The following is a 296-nucleotide window of genomic DNA, read 5'->3' as shown; positions in this document are numbered from 1 at the left end:
CAGTGATATTAAGGGAAATATGGTTGTTGTAGGGGTTGTTGTGTACGTATGTTTTTGAAATATTTTGTACTGTAATTATGAAGATATATATGTAGCGGTTTATGATTTAAGTAGACAGTTTGGTGAGTAAATGGAATTTGTTACATAGAAGTAATTCATTGTGAAGAAATATATTTTTCCAAATGCGCATTATAATTACGTATATCATTTATCTTTGTTTGTTAGTTAAACATGCAGCTTTGTTTAAGAATAGCTAAATAACTTCTTGGCTGATGTCAGATCTTGATGTATGTATA

The sequence above is a fragment of the Anneissia japonica genome, unplaced genomic scaffold, assembly GCF_011630105.1.
Source record: "Anneissia japonica isolate Jap-2015-1 unplaced genomic scaffold, ASM1163010v1 scaffold1951_len603592_cov169, whole genome shotgun sequence".
Taxonomy (NCBI): domain Eukaryota; kingdom Metazoa; phylum Echinodermata; class Crinoidea; order Comatulida; family Comatulidae; genus Anneissia; species Anneissia japonica.
Note: the sequence above shows the minus strand (reverse complement) of the source record.